The sequence below is a fragment of the Ambystoma mexicanum genome, chromosome 2p, assembly GCF_040938575.1.
Source record: "Ambystoma mexicanum isolate Mex_15411 chromosome 2p, UKY_AmexF1_1, whole genome shotgun sequence".
Classification (NCBI taxonomy): Eukaryota; Metazoa; Chordata; class Amphibia; order Caudata; family Ambystomatidae; genus Ambystoma; species Ambystoma mexicanum.
In genome coordinates, this window is record NC_090923.1 from 6,314,604 (window position 1) to 6,337,249 (window position 22,646).

The following is a 22,646-nucleotide window of genomic DNA, read 5'->3' on the forward strand; positions in this document are numbered from 1 at the left end:
AATTCACTGACCAGGACAGTACATTCATGTCGAAATTCATGGCAGAGGTCAAACAAATCCTCTTAAGTACACCTTGGTCGTGTGTTCTGGACCTGCTCCTATCCTCGTTCTCCTGTTCTATTGAGGACTTCACAAGCTACAATACCCACCAATCAACACAGCATTTTCTGTGAATCCCCTGTGTTTTTGTTTGACATAGTTAAAACAAAAACGCCCACTCTGTGGGGATTAGCTGCTAGGATTCTCCCAGGTTGCTCAGCTATATTAGCGAGTTCAACCGCACACAGCGCGCACGAGCAAGTACTCGTAAGTACCGCTTGGCCGCGCAGGCACGGTGCCTTGTTAGTGCCTAAGTTTTCTTTCATTTGGACCATTGTAAGCTGAAACTAACTCTACACCTCCTTTCAAGGGAGACATGTTGAGAACACGTCTATTTTCTTTGCTTGTCTGTTGTTGATTGCTTGTATATGATTTTTGTTATTGTTCTGCTCTGCTAGGGAAGTATATTGTTGTGTCTCACATTGTTCCTTGCTTTTGTAACTACTTTCTTGGGTCTTTTTCATTAATGATTGCATATACTTCATACAAGCTCACAGCTAACATGCCTCCAATAGCGCCGCTGTCGCTATCAACCCAATTTGAACCATTAACACTCCCACCCTCACCTGATTCTGTTTTATTACCCCGAACATTTGTCTCTGCCACTTCTGTGACCCCACGGTCTGCCAATCAGCACACTAGATTTCCATTTAATCCACCAAACAACATATTTGGCACCTCACCTTTGTCTCCCGCTACCATCTCATCATGTGAAGTACATACACCCTCCCCTTTAACCATCGGGAAACTTAATGTATCCAAATGTACTACTGTGAGGCCCGTTAACACTCAACCAATCTCTGACTTGACGATGATGGAATCCACCAAAAACGGTCATGTTTTGCATCCGTCAAAGCTGTCCATTTCTCCACTTGCATTTCCACAACTATGATCCGATTCAGTTGCGCTATCAATCCATGCGAGCACACGTGGGTCTGATCCCTCCTCTCGAGGGGTTGATTATATACCTAGTCCTAGCGCTCCCCACGCGAATGACTTGCCTATGCTCAAATCCTTTGCAATGCCGACTCCTCGGCCGAGTCACCCTTATCCAACTGATACCTCGGCACAAACTATTTTAATGATTCCACCAGTGCTCTCAGCACTTAACACCGCTGTATACAGTCTGTGCAAACTTTTTGAATCGTTGGACTCCAAAGTCACCCATCAAGCCCTACAATTTGAAGACTTGATGAAATGGTTGTCCTCACAACAGTTGTCAAATATTCCTCAAAGCCAGGGATGTCCCGAAGAGTCTGTTATCTTGATTTCTAACCACTTGGCTGACGGTGACCTAAATAGACCCAGTGCACGAACACCATCTCATACTCAGCAAGTGGTCACTCCTGCTGTCTTGGTTCCTTGCCCTCTTCCGCCAATTCCGGGCATTATAGGACCGGTGGCGTCTCACATGGGTAACCCCACTCCCTTGCTGCCGATTCCAATTCTGGGCACTGAGGTTCCACCTCGACTAGTAGAGACGCCAAATTTACAACCGATTGTGAATGAAGGGCAAAGTCACCTTCAACAGCTGAAATCCAGAAACCCGAAGCTCAACTATAATAAAAAATAAAATAAAGAATCGGCCATTCCGATAAAAAAAAACAAAAAATATGATTGGCACCATGAATCCAAAAAGCATTCTTAATACCTTTTTCAAAACTCTGTGTAAGCCGGCATTCTTACCTGCACCAACCAATCCATCAGTCTTGCCAGAGGCGAATTAGAGCAACCCAGGACAGCGGGAGTGACAGGCCAGCCATCACTTGCAATTTTCAATTCCAGTGCTAACCCAAGGTCCACTGTGATTCTTTCTCCTTTATCACAACTAGTTCACTCCTTGCGTGAGGCGTAGGAAAGCTCCTCCCAAAAACCAAATCCAACTGCCTGCACCTTTGTTTGCAACAAGTCGATGCCAGGTATTGTCCAACAAATAACAGCTAAATCTGGGTCCCAGAAACCGCAAGTGTCATTACAACCGACAAAGGCTCCTTTGATTCAGCCAAAATCAGAATCCTTCGCGCCTTTACCACAGCAGCCTCACCTAGTGGACCCTTCTGTGTTCCAGACTGTAACTGACGAACTTAGGAAAAGAGTGGACGATTATCTAGCCACTCATCTTGCAAAAACTTTTTCCCAAATAGTTGGTCAGCCTCATTGCCCGTCTGAAGTGGCACAAGGTGCTGGTAATTAGCCTGGCCCTACTTCCTTTAATCACTCAGCTAATTCCAGGGATGAGCAGTTGCAAAAGAATGCATGGCCACTCGATTGCCTTAAAACCCCTACCACTCTGAAATGGCCTTCCCGTAAATCTGAAACCCAGCTCCCTTCACGGCATTTACATCCACAATGCGCAAAGTTTCACACGCTGATTCTAAAATGCAGAGAGGGAGACCACCCCGTGTATGACCTAAATGGACAAAGTGTGCTAAATATATTTGGCGAAATAGAAGATCTGTCCAACATAGACCAGATTGAATTTCTAACTGACTCACCACTTTCTATAGTCAGACTTTGGATCCCATCAGGCGTGGTCTGGCACTCAATATGGTGCAATAAAATGCTCCTATTTGACATGGGTTTTTCTGCTAGCTGAGGACTTGGAATATACCATACCGAAATCCAAATTATATACTACACTGCCTAAGATCTATCAAGGAACACGTCGAGAAACCAGAGAGAATTGGGTGTCTGAGAGTGCACAGCAATAACAACTAAAAAGTACTAATCTAACAAAATTAAGTATTGTCAGCTGGAATTCCAGAGGCCACAGTCACCTATCTACCTCATTTAGAGAGATGTGTGATTCTTATCACATCATAGCATTGCAAGAGACTTGGCTAACTAAATCACCACTCTGGGACAACTATGAATTGTCCCTAATTCCAGCAATTCCAATGGGTGGCCGGCCATCATCAGGATTATTGGTTGCTGTCAACATTCAAGTTGGTCTTTCCATTTTGCCATGGGCTTCCGTTGGACCACACATTCAGTTAGTTAAGATCATTCACGGTGCACAAATTCTAGCTGTGATTAACATTTATTGAAATGTTGTTAGCATGCCCGATGACACCTTTTTTTCTGATCTTAGAGACACCCTACAGCTTATTACACTGGACAACTCGATAACATATACCATCTTATTGGGCGATCTAAATTTAGATTGCTAGAAACTTAGATCACATAGCCAAGCAGAGCAAAAGTGGATGGCACTTATGAGGGAGCGAAATTACTACATGGTGAATGGTTCAGTGCAAGGGGATGTTCCAGCCCACTATACATGGCATCGCGGTTCATCCACCAGTATAAGTGATTACATCTTTGTTGACTCCAAACTATTCCAAAAGATTGAATCACTAACCATACAAAATCACCCTAAGAGTGATCATAGTTTGTTGTCTCTCTATATTAATATAGTTATGATGCCAAAGCCTAGCAATGCCTATTATAGTGGTAATATGGAAGTTAACAGTTCGCGTTCTTGTCTCGGATGGAACGCGAATAAACTGAATGAGTTTGACCATCTGGTTACTGTCAATTTCAACGCATTCGGTAGAAATGAATATAGAGATTTGCTATGCTCCTTTGCACAAACAGTTACAATTCCCCAGCGTAACATCATCAGACATCCACATGCCTTTGACTCTACCATTAGAAAAAGAAGAGCGGAATTCAGGTTGACCAAAAAACAAATTCTAATGTCAACATCAGCACTTATATGGGTGGAACTTAAATCTGCTAAATGCAAATATAAGAACTGGTTGCGTGCCCGAAAGTCAATTCTATTCCAGCAAGATATCGAAGCCATGGCGCTCGCAATGCGCAACAAGAATTCTTCTGGCATGTGGTAATTGTTAAACAACCATAATTGCCATCAGCAGGCAGATGCCCAGCTCAATGGAGTATCGGAGCAAGGATGGGTCAAATATTTTACAAATCTTGATGCTGACCTAAATTCTGCTGAATGTGTTTACAAATCAGCATCTATTTCATCTTGGCATGTGGAAGCTTCCTATGAAACGATCTATCATATCATACAAAAGATCAGTTCCTCGAGGGCAGAAGGTCCAGGTGGGTTATCGAATCAAAAGTTTAAAACACATCCACAGAAATGGGCACATATATTGTCAACAATCTTCAAAGACATATTATACACACGTACCATCCCGTTATCTTGGAAGTGCTCTATAATAATTCCTATTTTCAAAAAAGGTGATCGATCTGTCCCCGTGGTCTACCGCCCTAAAGCTTTACTAGACACACCTGGCAAGATCTTTACTGGGCTTGTACTTCGCGAATTTAACAGCTGGACAAAGACCTGTCATCTTCGTGACGCCAGTCAAACGGGGTTTATGGCGGGCATAGGAACGAACATCAACCATAAAAGCCCAATGTCAGGAGATTAAACATCAGATCTTTTTTGCATTTATCGATCTGAATGCAGCTTTCGATTCAGTCAGCCGCCTCTTATTGGTGAATAAACTAAAAAGAGACAACTGTCCGATTTCATTGCTAGATATTATTTATTCATTTCACTACGCAACATCTGTCAGAATTCGAATCACCCTAGATGACTCAAATTCCTACATTTCGGGGACTAAAGCAGGGGTGCTCGTTGGCCTCTGCCGTCTTTAATTATTACATACATGATGTTAAAGAGCCAATGTCAAAGGTAATTTCAGATTCCCCCAAGTTGAACACCCATCAAATTCAATCACTCATGTATGCCGACGACTTGATCCTAATTTCTAGGACTCAAGTCGGACTACAGCGCTTACTCAACGTGTTCCAGGAGTATGTAACATTGAATGAACTTTCGATCAATTCCACGAAAACTCAGATTGTACAATACTCCCTTAGACGCGCAGGACCATTGTCATTTGTTTGGACCATTGGCTCTACCCCGATTGAGAGAGTACCTAACTACTGTTACTTGGGTATGATTTTTGACAGAAATCTGAAAGCACATGGCCAGTTGGAGCGGGTGGAGAACAATTTCAGCCATTTCCCAAGCCTGCATTATTATGCATAAATATGGCAAATTCTCTATCTTGCCAGCATGGCATTTTTGGACAAAGAAAATCGTTCCAATATTACTTTATGGCCTTGAATCCTTGCCTACGGAGTCCTCCTTTGAATTCCATCCATGGGAAGCTACATTTTGGCGTTCAGTGCTCCACCTGCCCCAATGTACACCGATACCCTGGCTGAGATATGAGTTGGGGTTGCTCTCTCTCCAGGCGCATTACAGCTGGCGCCTGTGCTCCTTATTTAGAAAATACTTGATATCCACAACTGAAAATGTACTGCTAAAAAACCTTTTAAAATATGTTTTTACATCTAAATATGTATTTGTGAATATCTGGTTGAATTAAGCCTACTATATCCTTGCAAAAGCTGGCATAACTATCGATCTGTTGTTATCCAACCCCGAAAAAGCAAAACTAAAGATTCAGCAGACCGATTGGATCAATACTTGCAAACTTTGTCTTACCTTTTGTGATGGTAACAGGCCCGTTATTAGCTCCATCCCCATTGAGCCCTATGGGGGCTCAAATGGGAATAGGGAATGGTTTTGTGCATGAGGAATTACCGGGTCCTCCAAGGTCGGAATGACCCGGTAATTCCTCATTCACAGAACCCGGTATTGGAGCCCGGTATGGAGGCAGCCATGCCCCCATACTCGTAATGAGGCCCTCTATCTTTGTTCTGTTCATCCCACTGCCTGTTTTTAAATAAACGCTAATATGCACTTGTGCCCACTACCCAAAGAGCATTCCTCATGGCACCGCTGCAATACACTGCCGCTCCTCACACAACCTTACTGCCACTGCATTCTGTGTCATTACTTGTTTATCTTTAACATGTTTACCGCTCCTGCTCACTCAATGTATGCTTAAAACATGCTCCCGTACAATTGTATACAAGTTTTTTTTGCACACCTCTCTATATTTTACCTCAGCGACCTATCATTGACACTGCTGCATCGCCGCTTTCTTTTTAGTAACCCTCCTTGACTGATCACACACTGCCTAGTGTGATACTTGTATTTGTGTGCCGCTATTACTGCATCACGAAAGCTGGTGCCTTTGAGTTTTCTCCGCCTTGCAACTGCTCCCCCTCCACTCACGTGTTCCCTTTGCCCGTATTGCATCTATCACACTGTGCCTATGCTCATTTCAGCCTACTGTGCCCATGTTGAATTTAGCCTACTGTGCCCATGTTGAATTTAGCCCACTGCGCCCATGTTGAATCTAGCCCACTGCGCCCATGTTGAATCTAGCCCACTGCGCCCATGTTGAATCTAGCCTACTGCGCCCATGTTGAATTTAGCCCACTGTGCCCATGTTGAATTTAGCCCACTGTGCCTTTGTTGAACTTAGCCCACTGTGCCCATGTTGAATCTAGCCCACTGTGCCCATGTTGAATCTAGCCCACTGTGCCTACGTTGAATGTAGACTATCGCAGTCCACCATACCTATTTTGAATTTAGACAACCTTACGCCAACTAGGTACCAACCTGAGCTTATTTGTTCCAGCCTATTTTAGCTTGCACTAACTGCCCTCAGTGACACTTGTACGCCTTCGTATGCCACCATCCAGGCAACATCACATCATGAGCATTATAACCGGTAGCCTCTTAACCCATTTATGTCTACTGCTCAATTTCCTTCAGACATGTCACAGTAGCCACCCTACAACCAACAAGAGAGCTCCACACAATTCTACCATCTTTCTCTCAGTAACCCCTCCACCATGGATCGCCCTGACCCGAGTCCCTCAAGTTGCCTTCAAAGTAATCCATGTAGTCTACCCCTTAGAAATTCTAGACTCCGAGAGAGACTCACATGACTCCATGAGCCCCTAACTAGAACCCTATCCCCCGCCAACAAAAGATACATTAACCAGAAGGTAAATATCACCCACCCTAATATTATGAGACCTCTAACTATTCCTACAAAAATGAAACCTACCCAATCCACTGTAGCGAACTCCGCGCTTAAAGGAGGATTAATAAATGCCAGATCCCTTACCGCACATGCCACAGATATCTGCGACCTAATATCGGCCGATAATCTGGACTTTCTTGCTATCACAGAGTCTTGGCTGCACGACGCAGCTGGACCCCTACTCTCATTAGGAATCCCTGATGGATACACCATAATGAGACAAGATAGAACTAATATGCGAGGCGGCGGCATTGCCAACATTGCTAAGACCAGCCTAGGTATGAGAACTACACCCACCCTAGTGTCTGAATCATGTGAAGCGCTCACCATCAAACCTCTTCTACTTAACTCTAACTCCCAGACATTGACTACCCACCTTATCTACAGACCACCTGGACCCTTAGGAACCTTCGAGGAGGATTTCCACAGCCTACTCTCCAATAACCTTAAAATATCTTCACAATTATTTGTTCTAGGGGAGTTTAATTTGGGATACAATGACCCCTCGGATAAATACGCCACCACCATTGCCAATATTCTTTCTGAATTGGGCATAACTCAAATAATCTTCGAACACACTCATACCAAAGGTAGAATCCTTTATTGGCTGGCAGATTTCAACTCACCGCCAACATCAACTCCATCTCCCCACAATCTTGGACAGACCATTTTCTCGTGTCCTTTGAACTCTCCACCTCCAGACCAACCACTCTCTCCGGCTCCCACCATGGCCCCGCCATGTCCAATAAGGAATAAAAAGAGTATCACTACAGATACTTTTACTCTTCCTGCTCCTACCTGCAAGGCAAAAAACCTCGGGGTCATCTTCGACTCCACACTGTCTTTCTCTCCTCACATATCCGACGTCGCTAAGAAGTCGCACTACCAGCTACACCTCCTCAGAGGTATCCTTCCTTTCCTCTTCTTCCCGCAGAAGCTCAATGTCTCCAGAGCCCTGGTTCTCTCGAAGCTGGACTACTGTAACAGCCTCTATCTAAATCTGCCTGCCTCTACTCTCCGCCCCTTTGCAACTCATCCAGAACAGGACTGCGAGACTTGTCCTTGGCCTCAAGCCCAGGGACCGTATCTCTCCAGAACTGAAATCACTACACTGGCTCCCGGTGACTGCGAGGGGGACTTCTGGGGCCTTGGGCCAAAATACCTTCAACTCTCTCTTCCTAAATATCTTCCTTCTCCAGCTCTTCGCTCATCCGCCTCCAACTCCCTCAGGGTCAGCCGCTTCTCCAAACAACGAGTTGGTGGCAGATCTCTCTCCACTGCAGGGGCCTCCATCTGGAACAGCCTTCCTGCCTCCCTTAAACTTGAGGAGAACCATCTCCGGTTCTGGAAGCACCTCAAAACCTTCCTCTTTGCCTCCGCTTTCTATCCCCCACTCCCCTGCTAAAATTACTGAAACTGCACTAATCTGCAAAAGGGCCTCTCACCGTTCTCGGTCCTTGGCCAGCCACTCTCCCCTGCACTGCCTCCCTGGCAACCCCTGCACTGCGGGACTGTGTCTGTATCCCTAGAGCCCCCCTTCCCAGCACTTGTCTGCACTTACCTCGCACTTGCCACTAGCTGGCCCTTGTTATTTATCCTGTATGCTATTAACCCTGTACTGCACTTTCCCCTCTCCCTTTCCCCCTTGCACTTTTCCCTTCCCCTCTACCCTTTCACTTGCGCGATCTGAATGACACCTGGCCTAGTAGGATCGTTGTCTGTCTCCCCTTGTTTCCCCCCCTGCCTCGTCGCGCCTTGAAACACTTGTGTATAGGCGTGTTACAAATGCCATATCATATCATAAAGTGATTCCTGCCATACTACCCACGCTTAACCGATTAGCAGAGCATCTAGATCCGGAAATACTCGTCAACGAGTACAATAAAATTATGTTAACCACCCTTGATAACATTACCCCCCTAAAACTCAGACCGAATAAACCCAAATCCCATCTAAATAAATGGTTCACCCCCGAACTAAAGGATTTACGACAATTTAAGAGGAGTTGTGAAACTGCATGGAGGCTAATCCCCTCAGAAGATCACAAAAATAACTAATGGAAATCTCCTACCACTACTAAAAGGAAATCCACCTGGCCAAGCGAAATTCCTATAACAAGCATATATCTAATGCTAATTCAAGTATGAGGGAACTGTTCACCATCCTCAAGGAACTAAAGTAACCCATCCCTATCCCGGAGACATACTCCAAAGATACAACATGGTGTGCAAATATACAACAAGCACTATCAAATAAAGTTACTATGCTCCAAAAGAAAATGGCTAAGAAAAAAGCCTCTCTCAATCAACCATCCCAGACCAACAACTTGAGCACCGGGCCCCTTTTAAAGGAACAGGATTCAGCTGTACACTTCATGTTCTCAAAAACCTCTATCTTCGAGGTAGAGAAAGTTATCCTCTCTCTCAAGCCATCCAATTGCCAAGGCGACCTGTGCCCGGCCCAGCTTATAAAAGATGCTGCCAGAGATCTCTCCCCATTCATATCAAAACTTATCAATGCTTCATTCGCAACGGGTGCCGTGCCTACCAACCTGAAACAATCTTGGGTACTACCACTGCTCAAAAAGCAAACCCTAGACCCACTTATGCCTACAGACTACCGCCCCCTCACGACAGTCCCATTCCTGCTTAAATTCCTGGACAAAAATTGCTTATAACCAAATTCAAACATTCTTGGAACAACATAAACTCTTAGGAGCATGTCAATCAGGTTTCCGTCCCCAACATTTTCTCCTGTTGCTGGACCTTTTGGCTGCATTCGATCTTGTCGACCACAAGGTCCTTTGCAGCCACCTAGATTCAGCTGCACATTTTTTCAGTGACAGGACTATGAGAGTGTTCTCCCCCCCGGCAGTGGCTGATCCGATCCCCATTCTATGTGGAGTTTCCCAGGGGTCCTGCGTCTCCCCCACCTTATAAATCATAATTACTAAGCCCTTTTTGATGATCTGGACCTTCTTGGCATCACCTACACTAATTATGCAGACGATACCAAGATTCTCCTCCCACTTTCCGGGGATTACAAGAAGGATTTGGCCTTGGTAAATAGGGTGTATCTAATCATCCAGGCATGGCTGGCAACCCACGGTCTATGCCTGAATTATGATGATAAAACAGAGCTAATCATCCTGGGAACTCACGCTAATATTAAAAAATTAGGCCAAGTCTACACCTTGTTTGAGATTGATGGCAATATCACGGTGTCCAAGGAGGTGAAGACACTTGGCTTTTATCTGGATTCCACTCTCTCCTTCGATAAACAGGTGAAATCTATGGCATCAGCCACAGCTTACATTTGTAAGCTCATTAGAGCAGGTAAACACTTTCTCTCAGATGACAACAGTATTATTTTAGCTAGAGCATTGATCTTGTCTAGGCTCGACTATTGCAATGCCCTATACATAGGTGCCAACAAATCTATCATCCACAGAATTCAAATCTTACAAAACAATGCCTTAAGAGCAGCTCTTGGCGTGCCTAAAAGATTGCATATTTCTAAGATTAGGGACCAAAACAACTGGCTGTCTACCCAAAATAAAATCCATTTAAAAGTTGCATCCCTGGTTTACAAAGCTTTAAATAATGCTGCACCTAGCTATCGTACGCACAGATTCCTAAACAGAAGCTCCACCCGACCGGCAAGAACCACCAACGTCAATAGCCTTAACGTGGAGCAGCACACCTGAATACAATCTGCCTCCTCCCTCTCTGGTCCTGAGATGGTGGAAGCAGCACTGATCCCTAGGGCTTCTGGGGATTGTGGTTCCAATGCTGACGAATGGGAATGGCCAGGAATTGATAGCTGTAGCAAGGTGCATTGTGGTACATGTAGTTAGTTGAGTTATATAAGAAGGCACCAAAGTCACGCAAATGGGAATTAAGTACCAAAGTGTGAATAGGGGTTGTTCCAAGAGTATTCTGAAGATAAATGAATAACAAATAGTCCATGATGGTTGCAAATGTGTGCGCCCATGGCGCAGGCATGACAGAAAACCACTGTGCCATTATCACTCGAGCCACCATCCTCTCGAGACTTAACTATTGCAACTCACTCCTGATTGGAGCTTCAATTTGCAATATAAAAAAATGCCAAGTACTGCAAAACAACACTGTACGCATTGTCAAACAAAACTACAAAATGGGAAAACATCTCCACCCACAGAAGGACATTACATTGGCTCCCGATCAAGGAATGCATCACCTTCAAAATCAGAACAGTGGCCCAAAAATGCATCTATGGCTCTGCCCCAGCCTACCTTAAAGCTTTAATATCTCGTTAGCATCCAACTCGAAATCTGAGATCAACAAACAAAACACAGATCATCTGCCCTGGCTACAAGCGTGCAAGTACCATGGGAAGATCCTTCCCAGTAAGAACTGCAAGCTTTTGGAATTCCCTGCCTACTGACAAGAGAGGTGAACCTGAGTCAAGGACTTTCAGGAAATCTCTGAAAACATTCCTGTTCAAGTAATTCCCTTTCCCCAAGAGTTCCTTCCCTCTGTCCTGTCCTTCATGTTCACTGCTTTGTGTGTGTTTTAGCGCCCCGATGCCCGTGGGCTACCAAAGCTCTAGAAATAAACAATTAATAAATAGTATCGAAATATTTGAGTCCATCATGCTCCAAATAAATCCTCATTACACCCAGCGTGTATATATATTTGCCATTACTGCATCCATCATTATCACAAATTGAGGAAGAACAGAACCGTGTAAAGAAAATCTTTGTCTAAACTCATTAAATACGATGGGTGCTCCATCTTGAAACAATGGAGAGACAAATGTGATTGCTTTGCATAACCATGGTTTCCGAAGACGTGATTTCCCATTTATTCGAATAAGCTCCTCCTACCAAATATATTGGGCCTCATTCTGAGTAGGGCGGTAAGGGATACCGGGCACCGTTAAGGAGACCAGTGCCGGTAATCCCTTACCGCCATACTACGAGGTCCCTTAGCGGGTGCATCCTTTAACGCCTGGTCTGATCTAATTGGAATTTAATCCATTGCCATCCTCTGCTCCCAGGACCTGCAGCCACACCAGACCTTTCCAAAATCATCCACAGACCCACTGAGAATGCCCAAGGCTATAATAAAAGGAGCCGAGCGACAGCAAAAGGAGCGCTTTTCAAATGAAGAGCTGACAATGCTGACACGCTTGCTACCAACGCAGAGGTGGTGTTTGCCAATGACATGCACCGTCCCACCCTAATAAAGAAAAAGGAGATCTGGACAGAGGTGGCCCGTAAAGTCAGTGCAGTGGGCTCCACCTCCCGCACTGTGAAGGATGTCCGGAAGCGGTGGGACGATCTACGCCTCCGTGTACGCAGCATCCTGGCTGCCAACCGGAGGCTGGCCATGGGCCCAGGAGGCGGTGGAGGATCCCCAATAAAACTACAGGAGTGGGAGGAGACCTGTGCAAGCACCATTGGGGTCAAATCAATCGAGGGAGTAGGGCGAAATGGAGCGCGGTGAGCCGACATCGTGAGATGGAGGTGAGTGTCCACACAAAACACTGCACTGTGAAACATGAGGTAATCCCCCAAATGTGACCCTGAAATCATCTCATGGATGGGGCCATCAAACATACATGCACACAACCCTGCCCATATGCGGTGCACATCCCGACACACACACATGCAAGCAGCACCACAGACACGTGTCACCCAGACTCATGCATGAATGACCCACCCAACTGTCTAACGACCTGTATGGCCAAACATGAAGTCCGAATGCATAGAACAGCAGGAACAACAACATCTGCATGAAGCACGTTGACCAATCACCAATGCCATCCCTCTCTTTGTCCACCACAGGCTCACAAACTGATAGCGATGAGCAGGACACTGCGATGCAGGCCCCACCCGCTAAGAAACAGCCCAGGGGAATGGAATCAGGCAACATGGCCAGCACGTCGAGGGGCACTGGAAAGATTGCACTCCCGCAGAGGGCCAAACCCACAAAGCCACCCACGTCACCAAGACGTGAAGGTCCGCCTGAACCAATTGCAGCACCCACTCCAGCAATCCCCCCACCCACGATCCACCCGCCCGCGGAAGGGACACTGTCCGCTGCCAATAGCTCCATCGACGAGGCAGCTGCCACGGCACCCATGTCCGATGTGGAGGACACTTGTAAATCGCCCATTCAACACCATACACCCAGCCCCCAGCAGTCAAAACAACCAAGCCCACACCCCACATCACATTCCAGCAGCCATGACCAGACTGGGAATGAATTTGTGGCAGGGTGCTGGAGTCCACCGGTGACATCACCTGATGCTGGACAAATACCACAAGGTGCGGCACCCACCGCACAACGCAGACACAGAGGCCATGACATGGCCATCATCAGACAGCGGCAGGAAGACATCACTGCTCTGGTGCCATAAAAGCCAGCACCAACCGGCTATGTGAGGAAATGTCACTTGTGAGGCAGGTCCTCACACGCATAGCAGACGCGATGGACAGGCAGAACCCCCCCCACCGGCACTGGACCAACCGTGCACCTCCTCTGCAGCTTAAGGCAGACCAGCCCCCGGCGCAGGTCTTGCGGGCTATGCGGCGCACAACCTCTCAACCCCCCAATGGTGGCAGAGGGGATGGGAACTAGGGCCAGCCAGATGTTGCTGACACATGTACAGCTATACAGCACTGATGTACAAGCCATGTTTGGGAGTGTTGTGGGGGGAGGGGGGAAAGGGTTATTGGGAGTGTTGTGGGGGGAGGGGGAAAGGGTGTTTGTTTTGTTGGGTCCATGCACTTCTTTTACTTACAATATTTAATACACACTGGTGATATGACAAATCACTGGAGTGGACAATTTCATTGTGTATGTGTGCTTTTTTGGTGGACAGGGCACAGTGTACATTGCACCACAAAACCCAGTACCTAAATACACACATCCATTGAACACTATTCATCCATGTGTATTAGAAAAATTGGTCTATCAGATGCTGGCGCACAGCACGTCCCTCCTGGGCAACACCACCTGCATGACCTGCAGCCCCATCTTCTCCCTACTCATCCCCATCATCATCCTCACCAGGTGGTTGCAGTTCAATGTCAGGGGGCAGTGGCACATTCCGTCTGATACACATATTGTGCAGCATGACACATGCCATGGTGATCTTGGCCACCTTCTCATGCCCGTACAGGAGTGCCCCACCCGACCTGCGGAGGCACCGGAACCGTGTCTTCAAAAGGCCAAATGTCTGCTCAATTACCCCGCGGGTACGGCTATGTGCACGATTGTATTCCTCTTCATGCCTGTTCTGTGGGTTCCGTATAGGGGTAAGGAGCCACCGCTTAAGGGGATAGCCAGCATCACCTGCATGGGTGCAACAATGGGTATGTTTAAGTGTTTACATCAAGTGGAACCTGTACATATCACACAAATCAACTTTGCATTGTGAATGACATCCACAAATCCCTGCATGCATGGAGGTAATCAAAGTAACTGCAATGTGGGAAGGTGATGAAGTCCTTGCAAGTGGACATGCACCGTGCATGCCTTTGGCAGTTGATGCCATGTACTGGGTGAGGTCCCGTCATTTGTGTATTTTGGTCCAGGCACCGTTTGGACCACACTGCTAGTGAACTGCCATTCTGAAGTTGATGTCCCCATGCTGTCATGCGGCACTTCTGTAGTGGTGTACGGGTGTGCATAAGTATGATGGATAAAGGTAATCCCTTTGTATGCACTCAAGGTCGCATTTCCGTTGTGATGCTTTTCAGCGTATGTTTCCATTGTCCATATTGGCTGCATGTAGCGGTGTTATAGAGGTTATGGTCTGATGTGCAATGTGTATGTTGATGGATATGGCATGATTGGGTTAATGGGTTTATTTCATTGTTGTGCAGCTTACTACTTGCATGTGGTTTCCATGTGTCAGGTACAGTGTGGGCTGCCTCGGGGAACAGTGGTGTGATTCTGTATGGGCATAGTTGACCATGACAACTAATGACACCTGGTTGGAGTATGCTTCTCTCCCCACCCCCAATCACACCCGGTTGGAGTATGCTTCTCTCCCCCCCCCAATCACACCCCGTTGGAGTATGCTTCTCCCCCCCCCAATCACACCCCGTTGGAGTATGCTTCTCTCCCCTCCCTCATCCCCCCAAATCACACCCGGTTGGAGTATGCTTCTCTCCCCCGCCAATCACACCTGGTTGGAGTATGTTTCTCTCCCCCCCCTCCCAATCACACCCGGTTGGAGTATGCTTCTCCCCCCCCCCAAAATCACACCGTTTGGAGTATGCTTCTCTCCCCCCTCCAATCACACCCTGTTGGAGTATGCTTCTCACGCCCCCGAATGTACTGCCCACATCACAATGCCATGTGCTTGCCATGCTACTCACCAAGTAGCCACGAACGTTGTCCAGCATGTCGCTCCATGTAGCGTGGTATCGTTGAGTTCCGCAGGACCATTGAATCATGGGTTGATCCAGGATAGCGGGTACAACAATGTGTGATGATCTGTTGGAGTCACATACCATTTGCACATTGATGGAGTGGTATTGCTTTCTGTTTCGGTACACTGCCTCATTGGCATGTGGGACAACCAATTCCACATGGGTACAGTCGATGGCCCTGATGCAACTTTGGATGCCTGCCAGTGAATGTAAGCCAACCTTGGTGTTAGAGATGTCCTGGGCAGTCCGTGGCAGGGAAATGTGTTCACTTGTGTGCTTCAGCAGGGCATCAAGCACCTGGTTCAGCATGCGTGAAAATACTGGTTGTGATATGCCATGCATCTGCCCTACCATATGCTGGTAGGTGCCTGTGGCCAGGAAGTGGAGCACAGTTACCACCTTCAGTAGAGGGGGGATGGCAGTACGGATGTCTATGAGGCTGACTATGTCGTTGTGTACCATGTCCACAATAGTGGTGATGGTATCCCGGTCCAGACGGTACAGGGTGTGTATCTGCTCAGGGATTAGGTTGAATGGACTGGCTCTGATCCCGGGGATTCGTGGCTGCCTCTGTGGTACAACTAGATGCACTGGTGGAGCTTGCTGTGCCTGTCTCGCCCTCCTCCTCTTCCTGCGTCTCCTCTGTGCTGCCTGTTGTTGCTGTTGCAAAGCAATCATGTCCTCCAGCCCATGTAATGCTGCTAGTATTGGAATCATTTTGGTGTGTGAATGGGTGTGGTGTGCTCCTTTTGTGCTGGCCCAGTCTCCATTGCCTCCACCTGTGCTGATTGTGGGCACCTGTGGCGGTTGGAACACTGCACATGGCCCTTTACAGGTGGTTCGCGATGCCGCTATTTCCGACATGCCGGTATGGGCTTTTTGAGACTGCTCCATGCCGCTATTTGCATGTTCGCATGTCTTGTAATGGACTCCTATTTCCGCCATGCCGCTATTGCCGCCATGAAGGGTCGTGTGCCCACGACCATGGCGCTATTAGAGGCACCGTACTTAGCGGTGCCGCTAATAGCGGGTAGGCGGGTCGTAATTGGAAGGTGCGGTTAGCGATGCCAGTAATCCTTTACCGCCATCGTTTTTGCCTTAACGCCAACCGTGTAATGAGGCCCTATGAGTGCCACATGTACTTTTCCTACTGTATAACGAGACAATGGCGGGGGTCTCACGTGATACAAAAACAGTAGGACTATTAACTGCAGGAACAGACTAACTTTGCAGCCTTGTTTCACAAATAAAACACTTGCCTGCCATTTCAATGGCAAAACTGCTGTTACAAGTATTTACCTCAGTTGTGTAGTGCAAAACAGTTACCCAGGCTTCAAAGCCGTCACAAGCCTTTTTTTCTTCATTTCGCTGCATAAAGTTAGCAAATGGAATCCAGGCACACTCGCTCCTGATATGTCAGAGCTAAATACCAGATTGAGGTATTTTGCTTACTCCTTTTGTTCAAAACGAGTCCTGTTTACACTGATGGAGCAAGCAAAGCGCAGTGAAGCGGCCTTTCGTAACAGCGTTAAGACAAGCCCCCAGAACTGTGTACATTTCTGATCCCCAGGACTAATGTCGGTTGTGTGTCTTGTGCCATCTGTGGTCACTGTGCCCTCTATTCCCTAAAATCAATTGTTCATTAATGCTAACTCTCATATACATGACCTGCTTCAGGAAAGGCTCGATTACTGTTGTCCCTGTTGTAAATATTTATGGTTGTGATGCCCGTCCCCACAATAAATACAAATACCGGAAAAGACAAGATGGTACTTAATCTGTTCTTACCGTTGTCAATCAGTTGGACCATTAGGTGATTTGCTGGTGCCCTCCAGTAGACAAAAGAACATTTCTTCCGATACAACAAGGACGAGCGAGAGAACACACTGCCTTCCCCAGTGAATTAGATGGAAAGTTGAATCCGGAAACCCTGGCACGTTACCAGAAGATCAGAAATACAAAACAGTTTCGATCAAGCTATGGAGAAACGAGAAGAGGGACTAATGAGTAGAGGACCCTCAAAATACAAACGTCATGTGCACCCCAAGGAATAGCACCTTACATGTTCCCCCCTTACTGTGTAACTCCTTCTCCCAATACACAAAGTAAGGAGATGGCACTGGGCCTCATTACAAGTTAGTCGGTCCGGATTTAACGGTGCTGGTAAAACCGTACCGCACCGTTTTCCGGACTGGCTAACTACGAGTTCTGTGGCCGTGTGGTGTTACATCCGCCAGGTCTTACCTGGCGGGCGTAACGCCACCGGCTGCATACGGGCGCGGAAACACCGGCACCATTAATCCATGGTGCCGGTGTTTCTGCAGCCCCCATTTCCGTGGAGTCCTATCGGACACCACGGGAATGGGGAGTAACGGAATGCCAGTGCTGGTAAATCCCTACGAGTCCGGCGGCAGCCTGCCGGACTTGTAATGAGGCCCAATGTCTATAGGCGGGGAGTGGCCCGAGGCTCCTTCCTCAGACAAGTCCCAAGCAACAAGTCAAATGGCCCACAGGGACCTATACCCGAGGGCACAAAGATGCATCTAAGGAAAGGGGAGAGCCGGAAGGGCAGAGAGACATGTGAAGGCACGCCCCTGCACGCTCTCACCAGAAAAAATAAAGCTACCTAGGGAAAAAGGCACAAGAGACACTTGCAAGGATAACAAGTATTTATTTCTACAGAATAGAAGTGCATCAGCAAAGAACTATTCTGTTGCAGAACATTCTTAGTTCCATAGGGACATCCTGCACATTATAAGAACAGACAAAGGGGGTAATTACGACCTTTGAGGTAAAGTGGCATGGTTACCCCTTTAATTGAGTTTAGAGATTTAATGAGGAATTACAAGGCCATTCCAACCTTGGAGAACCCGGTAATTCCTCATTAGAGGAACCCAGACCCAGTACCTCCCCATTCGAGCCCCCATAGGGCTCAATGGGAATGGGGAGGGAGCCAACAACGGCGGGCCCGTTGTTAGCTCCCTGCTCTGCTAGCGGGACCCGCTTAGGGTGCCTGGTTTTACCAGGCGCCCTTTGCGGGTCCCGCGAGCAGACTCGTAAAGGGCAGTAAGGAGTTGACGGCTCTGGCACCATTACCGGCGCCGTTAATCCCTTACCGTCCACCTCATAATGAGGCCCAAAGTTACTAATGGCGTCATGATATATAATACAATTCTACAATACAGATTGGAGGAGCCCTATACATGTAGGGCTTGCTCCATATGGGATGCCAGGCCACTGGTTCATGTTCATATATCCATCTACTTCCACGTGGGCGCTGCTGGGCTCATCATCCGAAGTTGAGGTGAAGGTGCCGTCCCGTACCGGCACCATTCATTACGGGAGCGCCATGGCCATAATGAGGCCCAAGTTCTGGACAGTTCCAAATAAAATACAATGCTGATTTGCAGACCCTTATCTGATTATCCAAGAATAGTGGCCTTAACAAATCTGTTCACAAATCTGGGTACCAGCTACATATTAGCAAAGAATGCTTACGATCCTCCCTTACTATTAGCCGACATGTACAGTTTTTCAATGGGTCTCCCAGTCCCCGATTGGTGCAGACTTTTAGTGGTAAAATGTTTAAATGCACTAATAAAATATACGGCCTACAGTTGGGTGGGAGATTCTCTACACATTACCCCCCCTGCTTGGCATTAAGTCTCATTGCCTAAAATAGATTCAGAGGAACCGCGTTCCACTCCTGAATCAGGTCCCTAGTATTTTATTTATTTTTTACATTTATAAAGTGCACAAAGTGGCCCTAGGGCATTGTGGCACTGTTACAAGCAGGCTTAGTTACAGGAAACCGAGGGAAAGACAGCCTGGCAAGACAGCATGTCTGTGGTTCGTGGTTCCAATGACATTTTTGGGGAGACTTGCAGCTCCAAGGGACGTGAAGTTCTGTTTCCCGAGTCGGAAGCGGCTGCGTCTCGGTCTGAGGCAGTACGACAGTGCGGCTTGACTCGGTGGACTCTGTGGCCGGAAGGTCCTTTACTCTAACCCGCCATCACTGCGACGGCGGCTGCGACGGCGGCTGCGGCAGGCGGCTACGGGCTGCTGTGTGCTGCGGGTGGGTGACGGCGTTGACAGTGCGGGAAGCACAGGAGGCACGGGATACTCGGCGGAGCGGAGCTCGAGCTCAGAAGCTCAGAAGCAGGACGGAGGCAGCCCACACAAGAGCCTGCTGCTGCCGGAGTATCACAAGTAGGCGGTAGAGTACTGGGAGACAGGAACGGCTTTGTAGGAATAGCCGGTTACCTGACCCGAGTACCACAGTGCGCTGGCATATATGATTGTCCCTTAAGGGAGTGGCAGGGGTGTGGGCTGTGTTTTGGCTGGGGAGTTTGGGGCTGGAGCAGGGGAATACAGTCAGACCTGGACGACTGTTAGGATGTGGTGTGCCTTGTGTAGGCCCCAGTTCAACGGGCCCATTGGGGTACTTTGAGGTTCCCTGCAGTACACACACACCCCGCTTTCCTTCCCCCCCCTGACCTTTCCCCCCTGCCTACATCATTTATATCCCTCCGTGAGCTACCCACTAGGCACCAGGTTGCCTGGGCACGTGACTTATAGAGGTGGCTGGTATTTTCAGGCCCAGAATTGTGGTGACCATTACAGGATAAAATAAAAAGTGGGATCCCAATTCAGTATTTTCCCACGGATTGAATTATCACGCTGAGGAAATGCAGCGAGGGAAAAAAGCACCACAGTCAAATTACAATCTGCGGAAAGGCAAGATTATGCCATTGAATGACAGTAAAGAAAATAGAAAGAAAGACAACAAAAGTAAAAAGAAACCTAACACAACGCCTGTGGCACAAGGAGCCATCACAGACTTTTTTGGAGTAAATCCACCTCCAGAGATTAACTCAACAATAAATGAGGCAATAGCTGAGCCAGGGAATAAGGAGAGTATCTTGCTAAATTCCTCAAATTATGAGGATATTGATAATAACTCACTACTTGACCTCTGTCTGAGTATTCAGAGAGGAATGGTAACGCAGAATTCAGCAAAGTCATCTAATAATGCTATTCATCTTAAAGAAAGTAATAATATAACACTAGAGGAAGCCAATCCTGTGTCTAGCTGTGGACGTCTCTCGGCATCTCCGAATCTAGTGATGGCCTCCATGGAAGATGATCCGGAGAAGGAGGATAACGAAGATTCAAATCCGCACATTAACAACACGGTCATTATGGAACTCCAATCTTCTGTAGCGTCATTACAATTTGCACTCAAAATACTGTTGCAGATGACGGGGAATATACTGACAAATACGAATAATATTACGAGGGCACTAGAGCAGAAGGACTACCCGCAGGATGAGATAGAAGTGAACCTCTTGGATGCTATTCATACCATGGAGGAGATGAAAGCAGCAGATGAGAGAATGGAAGAAGGGGCGGAAGAGATGATCCTGGACAAGGACTTGGAGGTCAATCCCCCGGTAGAAGATCTTTCAATAATAACTGTAGAGGATCTAGAAATCGTGCACAGCCCTGGGATTTTTCTTACGAGGAAACAACGAAGATTGGCTAAAAGGGCCTTGAAAAGTAAGAAAGTAGCAACGAATCCCATATCCCCCAGTGTGAGACCTAAAGTAGGCGGGGAAACACGTTCCAAAAAAGCTAGAAAAAGAAAGGCGAGAGCAGTAGCTCGAGCCGCAGAAGCTAAGGGGCCATTGGCCGATTGGTTAGTACCAGGAGAAAAATTTAAGGAGGCAGATCTAGACGGCCTCTCTGATGAAGACAATGTCCAAGATGAGAGTGTCACAGCCGAACTGGAGGATCGAATCAGCTCAGCTGGTACAGATGAAACACCAGAGCCGGTACGGCCCGTGCAAATTAGCACGGATGAGGAATGCAATGTGAATCGTATTTGCTACATCAAGAACCTCTACCCTAGTGGTAAAAATCCCTGGCTGTCAAGATCAGAATTTCTAAACCGAATACATTATATTCCGCAGTTGAGAGTCATGAAATCTGATGACTTTTTTTTCATCGAACCCTTGCAGGTCCCTAATCCCCATGTTTCTGCCATCCATTGTACCTTCCTCGCCTCAGCTCAGCTGATTAGAAAATTTAAAAAAGAACTAATAACCGTAGATATTGCCATTGATGTAGATCCACAGGAGAGAGATCTTACTGATGAAACTAAGGACAATAGGACCAAGGAGCTACAAACTCCATCGGATAAGCGAGTGGTGCCAGACAATGTGGTCAATCAAGAGGCATCAGAAAATACGGCGTTGTCTGAAATACAACAAGCCCTCAAAACATTGTTGGAAGCGCTACCGCGAATGATACAGAACCGTTGAAGCTTTTCCTTCGTTTCCTGGAACTGTCGGGGTTTTGCCCATCTCCTGAGATCAGAAGGGTCTATGGATTTATTGCTGAAGCATAGTTGCATATGTCTCCAGGAAACATGGGCACTGAACTCTCTATTATTGGACGGTTATGTAGTGCATCAGACATATGCCAAAAGAGGGGATAAGGGTCGCCCATATGGGGGACTTATTATAGGGGTGGTTAACACGGTTAACTCGCGGAAAATCCTGGACAACGCCACTGATTACCATCTGGCGGTTGAGGTTGACTACCCCAAGGACAATGGGCACAGTAGATTCTTACTGATTAACCTCTATAATCCCCCGGGGGCATTAATAAGGGAATCTCTACAAGAATCCATACATGAGTTATTGACTCTTTGGACTCAAAGATCTGGCAATTTAGCGGTAGTGGTGATTTCAATTGCCACATGAAGGATGAGCAATTGGTCACCAAATACCCCTCTTTGAGTGAAAAATGTCTTATGATCCATGACAAAAGAGAGAATGAAGGGTTGGGATGGCTGCAATTCTTTGAGACATGGGAATTATACATGATTAACGGTAGAACAATGGGTGACAGGCCGGGGAAACAGACATGGTCCAATGGTACCTCATATAGCACCCTAGACTATATATTTATGTGTCCTGAAATGTTGCCCATAGTAAGTGATATGAGAATCACACCCAATGAATGGAGTGACCACGCGGCTCTCGAGTGCTCCCTGCAACTTTCACTCTCTCCCGCAACTAAGTGTAATATAGGCAACATACAAACCAATTGCACAGGCACTAGAATTATCTGGTCGGAGAGAAACATTAAAAAGGCTACGG

General features: G+C 47.0%; 1 protein-coding gene across 1 annotated transcript in view; it reads right to left on the bottom strand.

Moving 5' to 3' along the window:
* The window catches only part of LOC138566126 (zinc finger protein 268-like), a 65,954-nt gene that overhangs the window by 22,610 nt on the left and 20,698 nt on the right, over window positions 1-22,646 (bottom strand). Inside the window, exon 2 of the mRNA XM_069643130.1 lies at window positions 17,269-17,457. The gene's annotated coding sequence lies outside the window, so the exon portion shown is untranslated. The remainder of the gene's footprint in view (window positions 1-17,268; window positions 17,458-22,646) is intronic.